Here is a 12,403-nt window from a genome sequence, read left to right as displayed (position 1 = left end):
GAAAAGGTAGACTGGAAGTTATTTATAGCATAGTCCTTCCTGATAATGTTTTCTGGAGGCTTGTAGGATGAGAGCTTGACACAGTTTGAGTCATTGTCTGGTCGTGTTGTGCCATTGGTATGGATTCAGAAATGAGGCTGAGCGTGTGAGTGAAGACCTCTCCAGAACTGGAATAAAGCAATTTCCCACTCCTACCTTTTCTTTTAATATTCCCCCAAAAGAGCAAAACTCAGCACGACGGTTCTGTGCTGGGTGACTCAGGGAGGTATTGGCAAAAAGGGAAAAAACCAGAGATTTCCTTTTCCTGCTCCTTCCTCTCCTGACAGAGAGAAGTTTACCCTGCCTCCCTTTACTACTGGCTCTTCTTGCTCTGTGCTGCTTTATGTTCGTTTTTAAGCCAAAACCAAACCAGAGTCATCTTTTCCCACCCACAAATTGTAGTTTTTGTTTGCTGTGCACCAAAGCTTTGCATGCAAAAGGAATGGCAGTCTGGAACTTGGTGTATTTTGTTGTTGTTGTTCATTTGTTTGTTTTTTATTTTTTGTTTTTGTTTTGTTTTGTTGTTGTTGTTATTGTTGTTTTTTATGACAGCATGGCATTTTCTGCTCAGTCTGGATACAAATATGTCAGTTCCCTTTCAGAGATTTTATGGTATGGATGCATTCTCTGACACACAAATGCACATTGTGCTGGTAATGGAAAGCTTCAAAATTGGGGAGGTTTCTGAGATGCCTTCATGAGCCTTATCAGAGCATCAGAGAATCACTCAGGTTGGAAACTCCCTCTAGGATCATCGAGTCCAACCATTAATTCAACACTGCCAAAGCCACCACTGACCCATGTCCCCAGGTGCCACATGTGCAAAGCCTTTAAACCCCTCCAGAGATGGGGACTCCACTGCTGCCCTGGACATCTGTGCCAGGGCTGGACAACCCTTTTGGTTCAATTAGGCCCCAAAGCTTCAGTTTTCTTGTCTCATTCCTACATCTCATTGGGGGCAGTAGCAAGTTTGGGAGGGTCCCTGGTGCATCTGTCTGGAAGATGAAGTGTGCTTGCAACTTGCAACCCACTTGGGCTACAGCTTTGTCTCTCTTCAAAACTTTGTGCTTTGATAAATTTTTTTAATTGCTTCATATATTATAGGATGGCACCAGACACACACAGAGCTGGAGACTGTGTTTTGTGCCACCTCAGCACCTGTTGGTTGCCTTGTGCTTGGTTCATAATTAGGAGACCAACTTCCTTTGGCCAAGGGGAGTAAAGGGCTGCAGGTGTTCATTCAGAGCAGATGAATTCTTCCAAATTCCCCACTTTGAGGAGTAATTATCTTCCACAAAAGAGACAGAGGCCACTACCTGCATTTGTTAACTGCCTGCAGCAGGCTCTGTAGAATATCCCCAAGAAGGGATTTCCTTTAACTGAAAGAAATTTCCTGGAAAAATAAAGCCTTCTCAAAGCATTATTTCACTAAAATCCACTTTTCTGTGGTGGAAACCCCTGGGGCAGAAGCAATGATGCAACAAGTTGGAGGCACAGCATGTGGCTGCTTCAGAAGCAGGTTGTTAATTTGTTCAGTTGTTTCAGGGCAACCTAAGGGAGAAATTCTCAAAACCCCTCCAGCTTCTCTCTCTCACAGAAATTTTGTCTGAAAAAAGGTAGAGCCTCTGGCTCTGTGCTGCCTTTTTCCAACCCTTTGCATATGTGAACACTGAGATGTGCACAGAGGTGTGGAATTCACTGGTACTGTAAGAACAAGGACTGGCAAATTGATCACCTGATTTATTGACCTTTGCTGAGGTTACGCTGACCGCAGATGCTCCTTGGCTGTGCAGCAGAGCCTCGTCTGCCTGGCACATGTGGCGCCTGGATTAAACAGGTTGTGCTGAATAGAGTACAAAGGACTGCACAAAGGCAAATGATGAGATCTGTCCTGATCCAGCCAAGGAGGCACAGCCAAGCCTGCTGACGTCGGGGTGGAGCACTATCAGCCTGCACCAGCTGAGCCTCTGGGCCTTGTGATTTCCAACCCTCTTCAGCTTGGCAGCTGTAAAATTGCACCAATTAGAGCTAGAGGCATCTGTGTTATGAATTTCAGCTGACTAACAATGGGCAAGGATCTTCCCCACACCCACCAGGGAGGTCCATGGAGTGCAGCTGGAAACCTCTGGTGAGTCGAGACGAGTGGTTCTCTGCTTCCACTGACACTTGCACCAATCCAAACATATGGAAGGCTTCCAATTTTTCTTGGAGTAAACAAAGGGAAATACAAAGCCCCATTATTTCCTATGGCTCTTTGTTCAGGGAGTATTTTTAGTCCAGCTGACGATCTTTTTGCGTATCCAAAGTGTTTAATTAAATACATTCATCAAAATTAAGACCCCCAAGGAAATTTTTTGAGCATTACTCTGTCCAGCAGGTCACTCCCATGCAATCCCAATTTCACATGTCACTCTGGGAATCCAGGCATTGGGTTTATGATCTTATTTCACTATCAGAGTTCAATAATTTACAACAAGAATAATCACATCTATCTGTCAGTTCTGGGAAAAAAAACTCTTCCCATCCATGGTCACCACCACTCTTTAGTACCAGAAAAGTGTGCAGAAGTAGAGAGAGGAGCCAAAACATCCATTTAGAAAAAAAAGTCCCATACTTTTAGGATGCATTTATGATGCATGAGATGCTTGTTAGGTGACTTCCAGATTATTTCAACCCCAAATCCAGTTGGTTTCTTTTGCAGGCTCCTATCAGTTTGCTGAAGTGAAACAGAGCAGGAATATCTGGAGGAACATCAGGAAAAGCACCTGGACAGTAGGTTAAAGTAAATTTAATTTTCCACAGTAAATCCACACATACAGGTTTATAAAGAGGTAAAAGGCAGACACCATTGTCTGCCACAACCACAGATGATGTCTACTTGTAATGCCCCCTCATCCCAAACTGGTGTTTCTCCATTCACACAATTAATTCATTACATTCCTTCTTGAAAATTCATTGAATCACATGTGGCAAATGCTATGCCAGATACATAGGGAGTTTTCCCTTGACTTGATCAAATTCCAGAAAGAAGGGCAAGAACACCTCTGTTAGGCAGTAGAATTGCCCTTATGTCAGTGCCAGTGCTGCTGCAGGTTCAAGGTTGGACAGAAACACCAGATAAAAGAAGATGTCTGTGTCCAAATGGCTTAAGTTCCATCTCTAGCCTTTCTTCTTTCTGGGCTCTTCACCAAACAGGCCTGGGCCTTCAAAATCCAAAAATAGCCTATGACATCACTGGAGTTTTGAAAGACTTGCTGTTTCCTTTTGGAATCACTTGAAAATTCACTTTTAAAGCCCTCCTTCATGGAGTAACATCTCATTCCTTGAGACTGCGCTGTTTCTGAAGCAGTGGTGTATGAACAGTGGCAGGGGAAGAAAGGAAAGGCTTCAACCCCACTGTAACTGTGGAGCAAACCAGAATAAAGCAACTGGGGGTTTTTCATTCCTTTTTACCCCGTGGAAGCCAAAAAAGCTGAGCAACAGCACTCATGTTCATTAATTTGAGTGAAAACACGAGATTTACTCTCTTCCAAGCTTAACCTCCAGGCTGCTTGGAGTTCTGAAATCGCAGCCTGGCACAGGGCCAGCTCTAAATAACAGCTCATCCTTTCAGCTTGTTTCCAAAAAAAACCCCAACAAAACATAAACAAACCAAACAAGAGAGCTCCACCCATCCTCTCTGTAATTCCAGGCATCAAAATATTCAGGGCTTGTTGCTCCAGAATTTCCAGGACATATGAGAACACAATGGATACAACCAGAGAGGACACTGATACTCTTTGATCTTCCCTGTTTCCCAGTAAAATTATGAAGGTGTAATGGTCTCTGTCCTTTTTGCCTCATGTGGAGTTCAGTAGGTGGATAATAAAAACACAGCATAAAGCCCAGCTTGAGGAAGATGTTCATTTTCAGCTCAGAAAAGTGATGTCTCCTAGGAGATGTCTAAAAAGAATCGAGACCACTCACCCTTCTACATACTGGAGCACCTCATCAGAGGGCTAAAATTCCCTTGAGCTCCCCATTTCCCTGGATTTGGTAGGGCTCCAGACCATCAGTTGGGATCAGGAGTTTGGGCTACCTTGAAGGACCCCAAAGTATTTTGTAAGCTGCAAACGACACAGAAATGCAGCTGCCCCGGGGTTAGGAACTCCAGACAATAAAACAACAACACCCCACAATCCAGTTAAATCCTAAAATCTAGACAGAAGACCAAAATATCACACGGTCCAGTGAGTTTTATTTCCATTTTGGAGAAAAGTTGCTAGCAGAGGTGGATGTTCACTGGGTGTGTTGGGGGATTTACTGGTGCACCTCCGCATAGAGTTCAAAGCTGTAAACTGACTTTACAAACCAGCTGCAAAAGAGGAGGAAAGGTGGCCCTGTTTATCCTTATTTCAACCTTTAAAAGTAGATACTTGTATGATGCAGCAGCAGTTTTATTGTGAAACTTTGTTTCATATGAGAGAACATCGATTATTTTTGTGGAGGTGTCAAAGATAGAATGTGTAATATCACAGCTTTCCTCATGTTTTCTCAGAGATTTTCTGTATTAGAAACAGGCAATTCACTGAAATCAGGTGCTTCCTGTAAATAGTTTTGATTGTACAAAATTGGTTTACTACTGAATAGAAATCCAAAATAGACTTACTTTTATCCAGTGGCAAAATTTGATCTACTGAAACACAGAAAAGAGGTATAATATAAAAAAAAAAAAAATTCAGTTTTGTGTAGAACAAAACCTTGCTTCATCAATAAAGATCCATCTGAATAATTATGTGCAGTGTTTTATTTCAGGTTAATGCCCCCCAAATTTGTTGAGGTCATCAAGGAGGTGTCACATACTTTGAAAGAGCATGGTTCTTCCCTTGCAGTTTCCATGGAAAGGACCAAAGAGCCACCTGGAATAAAAAGCTGTTCAGATTTGCAGAAGCTGTACCTTTTTGTCCTTGTTTTCATGGATTTAGAACACCATCCACCTGTATTTTCTTGTATGGGTTTGTGGTGTAATTTTGGTGTCTGGCCTTTGCAGAGGCCTCTTAATAAGCTGTGTTTGAGGAGAACTGGGATATTTTCAGGGAGTAGTTTGTGGGATGGAGGCTGGCAAAAATTGTGGAAGAGGAATTGTCCATGCAAAGACAGGGGTGAGACAAGAAGAGCCATGGCCAGTCAGGGGAAGTTCCCAGTGAGCCACCCTGGAAAGATTCAGAAAACATGTGGATGTGGCACTGAAGGACAAGTTTTTTGGGAAACGTGGTGGTTGGCACCTGGACTTGACGACCTTAGAGGTCTTTTCCCACCTCAGTGGTTCTGTGGCTCCATGATTCTAAGTGAGTCAGGTTTACCAGGATCCTCAGGATGAGATTCTGGAGGGGAATACAGCAGCAGATGAGGTGTATGAACAAGGAGAGACATGTCTGGGAGCAGAGCAAAGGTGAAACAGCAAGATGTGGCAGAACCAGGATAACACTCCTGAGACAGTGACGCCACTGCTCCTCAGAGCTGAGGGTCTGCATTAATGAACCCTGGAAGTGCTCTCAGAAAATTGAGAAGGGAATATCAGAGGAACTCTGTGTCGAGCTGGATATATGTGCTTGCATCTCTGTAGAAGTTCAAACAGTGCCAGACAGAGGTTGCTGTTGGCCAAATGGGAAAACAACTTTCTTGTTTCCTACAGAAAAATAATTGCTGCTTGCTAAAGCTGCTGCTTCCAAACCTACTCCAGCCCTCAGGGATGATGCTTCTCTCTCTTCTGCTTGCTTTGCTGCAAATCGTGGTAGCTCTTCTTGGTTTTCCAAGATCCCATCAGGGGACCCAGATTCTTCCTCTGGTGGCTACAGAAATATTAATGTCAGGAGTTTACAGGCCCCAGCTCTGTCCTTGGAGCAGCTCACTGTGTTCACCAGGTCTAAAAGCACAGAGGGACATCACCAGCTTGTTTCTCCCTTTGCAATGTGGGTGGCTGAAGAAAAACTAGTTATTATCTTCTGTCACCTCATTGAACACTCCTGCACCCGAGGAGGACCAGCCTTGTGCACCCCAGGCATCAGTTTGTCCTGGGGCCATTCAGCCGGGAAGAAGTACGCAGGAAAGGATCTGGGAATCTTCATGAGAACCAAGTCTGTCCCCTTCAACTCACATCTACCTGCTGCTAAAAAGATCCAGAGTTACTTTTTTTCTTGCCAAATCTGAAAGTTATTTTCTTTTATTTTCTTTTCTTCTCCTTCTCCTTCCTCCCCCATCACCACCTGAATTTCTGGAGCAGATCTAAGAAAGTTCAGAGAGACAGCTGTATGCTGTGGGCGGGAGTGTGGGTGTGATATATGCACACCACGCAGGCAAGCAGGTAGATAAAAAATATTATAAATAAAACACTGGCAGCCTCCCTTTTTCACCTCCTTCATCACTGCATTTTACAACTCGGGGAGATTATTTTGCAGAATGTTTGACATCAGTTTGATGCACATTGTTCCCATGGCAACAGATCTTTCTCACACTTTTTGTTTTGCTTTGATTATTTCTCAGAATATCTCATTCTTCATTATTTTGGGATTTTGGTGAAACCAACCCTGGCAGAGCTGAGAGTATTGGGACAACAGCGTCAGGCACAGGGTGGGATTTTTGGGGTAATCTTATGAAGGGCCAGGATTTGGATTGGATGATCCTTGTGAATATTCTGTGGTTCTGTGATTGTGCTATCCTTCATCTGTCACAGATGGAAGGCAGAAGAAATGACTCATTTCCACCAGGAATCAGGAGTTCTGCTCCCAGTCAGGGCAGGGGCATTGCTGCTCTGGTTTTTCATGTTCGTCTTCTCCTTAAATGATATCCCATGATCCCACCCTTTCACACTTCATCCCCATGTCATTATTAAAAATAAATCCTGCTCTTGAGCCTCAGTTCAGACTGCATGGAACTGTGGATGAGGAAGTTTATTTCATAACCGCTAATATTTTTAATAAACTGTAAGGTGTCCTTTCCTCCCTTTTCTGCTTCTGGTGGTGTTCTATCAGAAGGAAAAATACAGCCACAGGACTCTGTTTTTGTGAGGAGACAAATACACAGCTCAGCAACACCAAATTTGCTGCTTGGGCATGTGATTGCATCCACCAGCAGGAACCAGAACTAAGGAAAAGCTTTTTTGCTTAATGAACTAAATATGAATTTGTGAGCCATCCTTCCAAAACTGCCATGGCACAGGCATGTCACCAAATGGCCAGGCTGAGGGTGCCAAGGGATGCATCTGAAGCATGTGAAGGGGCTGATACCAGAGGGACAGGAAATGGTGAGGGTGCTCCCAAGGGAATAAACACAGAGTGGATCAGGAAATGTTTCATAGCAGGGAATGCTGCCTGGCTGCACAGACAGCTCCCAGAGGAAGTCCTCTTGGAGGGTCTCCAAACTCTTGCATGGGGGTGCACGAGCTGCATGAGAACACATGTTGGGTAATGTTGTTATTGATGATGGTTTTTGTGGTGGTGCTAAGCAAACCAGTGCAGGAAAGATCATTAATAAAATTTTCTGCAGGAACACAAGGGCTAGGAAGAGCCATAACTGGGCTGGACAGGGATCAGCAATAAAACTCTCCTTCCCTCATGCTCTGCCAGCCTTATGAATGCTCTTCTGGGACATTCACCCCAGAAAGATCAACAGTCACATCCTTGCCTCCCAAAAAAGCCAGGTTAAAGAAGCCTGGTGGGGTTTGGAGAGCTGACTCCTGGCCTTTGTGGAAAGTCCTTCAAGAGGCAGCCTTGGGAACCTGCCAGCAGTATCCAGGTTTGCAGGGTGGGAAGACTGAATGCCTCTGGCAGGGATGTTTTTTGGCTAATGAGCCAAAAATGCTTGTAGGGTCCGGGTGAAATATTTATGAAGAAAAAAGAAAAGCACAAGAGTGGGAGCAACAGACTTGCTGCAGTAACTCCTTGGGCAGCTGGAAACCTCTTCAGAAACACCCTCTTCTATGATGTTATAGAATCATAGAATTGTTTAGGTTAGAAAAGCCTTCTAAGGCCACTGAGTTCAACCATTCCCCCAGCACTGCCAAGGCCACCACTGACCCATGTCCCCCATGCCACAGCCCCATGGCTTTTGAATCCCTCCAGGGTTGGGCACTCCAACCCTGCCCTGGGCAGCTGTTCCAATCTTTGACAACTCTTTCTGTGAAGAATTTTTCCCTAGTATCCAATCTAATCTTTCTGTGGCATAACTTGAGGCTGTTTCCTCTTTTATCACTCGTCACCCGGAGGAAAAGACTGACCCCAGCTGAGGACTTATTATATCTTTACCCCCAAATTCCATTCCCTCAAATCTTTATAGAAGGTCCTCTGCAGCTACAGTGTGGGCAGGGAGTAGAGGCAGTAGAAAAAGGTTTATTAGCAGAAGACGCTAAAGAAATAAAAGCAGAATTCCTGTACATAATAAGTTGTGCACTTTTGCAGGCTCATTGCTCTCCTTATATTTTCCTTACTTTTTGTTGAAAGTGACAAAATCAGCTGCTTTTTTTCTAACTAAAATGAGGATTTCTATGTAATTTCTGTAAGCTCAAACGGCAGTCAGTAGACAAGAAAAAAAAGAAAAATAATCTTTCACTAATGTCAAGCAAAAATGTTCCTGCCTGACAGTCTCAGCTCACTTAGTGGGTCTTCCTGGCCCTGTCCCATTGTGAAATTTCCACTTGAAAAGGTGGAAATTCCCTTTTTTAATGGAATAACTTTGCACAGCAAGGGCTGTGCAGCAAGAAGCAGTTAGCCAAGGATGTGATGGGACAGGAGCTCCATACTGAGTAATTTGACTTTTTTTCTTATTTCCCTTATTTCATGTGTTTTCATTATGTATAGCAAACAATGGCTCAGAAGCTGGTATATTGTCTGCCACTTTTCTTCCCCCAGAAGAATGGCAAAGAGGAACTTTGGGAGCTGCAACGAGCTCAATTTGGACCTTTCAGTGTCCAAATGTTTAATGGCTTTCCTTAGCACAAGAAATTTAATTGGTGCCCTTATACCGTCCCAAAACAAAGAGTTTGTCAAAAGAGAAACTTGACACAAGACCTGCTCTGTGCAAGCTGTTCTTTCATGTCCCCAGGGCTTCCTTCAAATTCATCCATCCCTGGCACTGACAGGGTCCTGTTAATGACAGGCATGACCAGCCCTCAAACGTCATTTATTCTTGCATTTACCCAGTCCTGTGAGGTAGAGCAAGGACTGCAGCAAAGGTGTCACTGATTGTCACAGCTGAGCACTACAGACACACAGACAAAGCCCCTGGCTCTCAAAAGTACATGGCTAAACTTTACCTTTGTTGAGACAATTAAGAGGCCACAGAGGCATTTTTTTTTACCTCAGAAAACCTTCAGCTGTTTAGATTCTGCTTCTCAGGCTCACTGGAGATGTAAGAGAGGAGCTCCACAAAACCACATCAAGATTAAATAATCCTGGGGATTCACAGAGTAGCTCTTGCTGCCTGTGCTGCCTCAAGGGTGTGATCAGATCATATTCAGAGGGTGACAGCAGTGACTGGAGCCAAGAGCAAGAGCCACATTCCCTCTCCTCCAAACCATATCCAAGAGCAAGGCACTTACCCCTTTTTGCAAGCAGTGTTTTGGGTTTTGGAACTCTCCACAGTCTGGAAATGCCTTCCTTAACCTTGCACTTTTAATTTCTGTCTCCAAAATTCAAAAAACAATGTCCAGGACAATGCACAGAAACAGACTGGGACATCTTTGTAATCCTTTCCATCCATCAGAGTGGGACACCAGCCATGGGACACTGAAAAGAAAAGAAAGAGAAGTGAGAACCTTTGATAGAGCTAACAACAACAAAAAAATCAATTTATTTTTCGATTCCTTCATTGAGAACTGCACATTGTCTCTGATGAACAGCTAGTTCTGGTGAGCATGAAAGAATGGGGATGCTTTAGGAGAAAGACATCTAGGAGGAAAAGAGAATAAATCAAAAAGCAACTTGTTAATATGCCCAGATTTATGGATAGAGAATGCTGAGCAAGAGATCATTTCAGTCTCTTCCTACCTGTGATTTATCAGTCTTGCTCTCAGCAACTTTCTCCCATAACCCAGCATGATTTAACTGGGAAACCTCCAAGTGTACATTTACTGGGAGGAGTTTTATAGCCACATGGAAAAGAGGTGTTTTGCAGCCCCCTCCAGATTTTATCTGCCATGGTTCGTGGGATCACAGAATGCCTGGAGTGGGAAGAGACCCGCACAAACACTTTCTGTGCAATTTAACAGAAATAGCTCTGGTCCAGGTGGACAGAATCGAGTCAGCTGTGCAATGTGAATGTCACCAACGAGTTCACCCTGGAGCCAGTGATGTGTCCTGCCCCTTCCCTAATTCCTGTTCAAAGATACACCATAAAATTTACTGAAATCATCCTGTGATCCTTTCATTTCTGGTGCGAAAGCCAAGCATTTGCTTTTCTCAGGTTTTGGTCTGCATTTTGGGGGGGCTGGCCCAAAGGGATTAGAGGTGACACACTATGTCAATATATTAGAAAAGAAAATGGCTTTAGCTGCCCCCTAAGAAAGCATTGGCCTTTTATCAGGGCAAAGAATATTAGCAGTTCATTAAGAAAATGCAAGCCAGGCTTCTGCTAACCCATCACATGGATTTGAAAATAACTTCAGCCCATGGTGCAGGACATTACAAGTAGGTGTGACTTATTATAGGTTTTTATCTTCCTTTGAAGATAGCACAGATCAGAGAATGAATTAACAGTGGTGGGAGTCTGGAGAAGAGGTAAGAGAGGGGTTTCTGAGGGCCTCCACAGACTAATTGCACTCAGATCAGATTGTGTCTGATCTTGCATGCAGGAGGTGTGCTGCGTGGCTTTAAATCTCCTCCTACTTGTGCCCCATCTGTCCTTGCTTGGAAATCCCTCATTTGCAGGAGCTTTGGTAGGTATGGAGTGAGAGGGCTCAGGTTTAAAGATCAGAGATGGCAAAGTCTGCAATTTCTGGCTTGGCTTCTACCAAAATGAACTTATTTTTCTGAATTAGGTGTATAGCCAAGTATAAATAGATCCTGTCTAGACAGACAATGCAATAGAGAAGTGAAATAAAAGGTTTTAACCATGCCAACTCCTGATTTTAGCAAACCGTTTGAGAGACATTTCCAGACTGAACTGGGCTTTCAAGAACAGAAAGCAGAAACAGTTCACTGTGAATGTATTTGATAGGCTTCTGTGCCTTGAATTAAAACAATGTAGGAGATTAGACCCAAAATGAAGAGGGACCACAAAACTAATGCAATAGCCAAGGTGAAAACCTCTCTGGGTGACTGATTCTGTGCTCAAATCCCCACGTCAGGTCATCTTGTAGTACCACAACACAATGAGCACAGCGAAGAAATAACATTGTAATGTCTCTGCTGGTTTAAATGTCAGTTTTAGATTGTAGGCAGCTGACGTAGGAGGTGAACTATCAACAGGTGTGGAGTTCAAGCACAGGAAGGTTTCCTTTGTGGAGCCTGGATCACTTTTCCAGGCTGTTCCAGGGCAGGCACTTTCCCGTAAGTAAGGCAGGACAGAGGAGTGGAGTAACATCAACAGCCCTGGTGTCACTGGGCCCTAAAACACAACAAGAATTCAATCAGTGGGAAAGATGGCATCTTCTTCCAGTTTATCTTCCCCCCTTTGCCAAAGAGAAATTATACCTCCAAGTGACTTTATTTCACTCCTGTACTGTATTTCTTGAAAAAAAAAATCGCAGAAACATCAGCATTTCCCTGCATTTACCTGGCTGAGTGAAAAATTTCCTCCAGGGATTTGAAAGTGCAGCAGTAAAGTGGTCAATATCACCCTCAACAGCGTTATGGTAGAGAAACCCTTGAGAGGCACAAAGCTGTTGCATGTGTGGCCAATGTGATGTTCTGACATCCTATTAGAGGATTTTCAGATGGATGGTAGTACATAATCATAGAATCACAGAATATCCTGAGTTGAAAGAGATGCATAAGGATCATCAAGCCCAACTCCTTGCCCTGCACAGGACACCCCCAAACATCACACCATGTGCCTGAGAACATTGTCCAGATGCTTCTTGAACACATTACATTGAATACAATCTTGACTGGACAAATTGATGTGTTTTTACTCAAGTCCAGTATTTGTATTTCAGTGAAAATACTGAAAAAAACCATAAAAGGCTTCTTAAAAAGCAGCAAGAAGTGGCCTTTAGATTACAACTTTTACCAAGACATTTAAAAGCTTTCCCTTCAGCTTCACTCTTAAGGAGGTTAAGGGTTGTCTTGGTCACATTTCTGTATCTCCACAGAAATATCTTCCCAGGGAGGATACAACCTTTCTGTGTAGGAGAAAAAGACATTGTAATGGTGAAGGTCAGTCTAGAGTG

At 43.6% G+C, this 12,403-nt stretch overlaps 1 long non-coding RNA gene across 1 annotated transcript; it reads left to right on the top strand.

The window, feature by feature from the left end:
* Window positions 1-1,693: 1,693 nt before the first annotated feature.
* LOC136359891 (uncharacterized) lies at window positions 1,694-4,329 on the top strand. Its single transcript, XR_010743365.1, has 3 exons — window positions 1,694-2,167; window positions 2,741-2,821; window positions 3,952-4,329. It is a non-coding gene; the product is annotated as an uncharacterized lncRNA (long non-coding RNA).
* Window positions 4,330-12,403: the final 8,074 nt, after the last annotated feature.

The sequence above is a fragment of the Sylvia atricapilla genome, chromosome 4 (genome assembly GCF_009819655.1).
Source record: "Sylvia atricapilla isolate bSylAtr1 chromosome 4, bSylAtr1.pri, whole genome shotgun sequence".
In the NCBI taxonomy this organism is placed as follows: domain Eukaryota; kingdom Metazoa; phylum Chordata; class Aves; order Passeriformes; family Sylviidae; genus Sylvia; species Sylvia atricapilla.
This window is presented reverse-complemented; position numbering and strand designations above follow the sequence as displayed.